Source organism: Galeopterus variegatus, unplaced genomic scaffold, assembly GCF_000696425.1.
Source record: "Galeopterus variegatus unplaced genomic scaffold, G_variegatus-3.0.2 Scaffold17285, whole genome shotgun sequence".
NCBI classification, from domain to species: Eukaryota; Metazoa; Chordata; class Mammalia; order Dermoptera; family Cynocephalidae; genus Galeopterus; species Galeopterus variegatus.
In genome coordinates this window covers 18,550-18,875 of record NW_007743396.1, presented here as the reverse complement: position 1 = coordinate 18,875, position 326 = coordinate 18,550, and positions in this window count along the sequence as shown.

Here is a 326-nt window from a genome sequence, read left to right as displayed (position 1 = left end):
TGCATGTTATTAATTCCACTTATGAAAATTATCCAGAATATGCAGGCATGGAGACAGAAATTAGGTTAGTGGTCACTGGACCAGGATAAGGAGGAAAGGAGGACTGGAAAGTGACACTGAAGAGATGTGTTCATTTTGGGATATTCATTAATCTAAACTTAAATTCTGTTGGTGGTTGCAGAAATTTTGTTAATTATTTTGTGAGTTCCCTATACTGAAGTCTTCTGAACTGCAAACTTTTTTTTTTTTTTTCCTTTTTTTTGTCTTTTTTACTGACCGGTAACAGGATCGCAACCCTCGGTGTTGCGCCCGCACCGGGCCTAGCC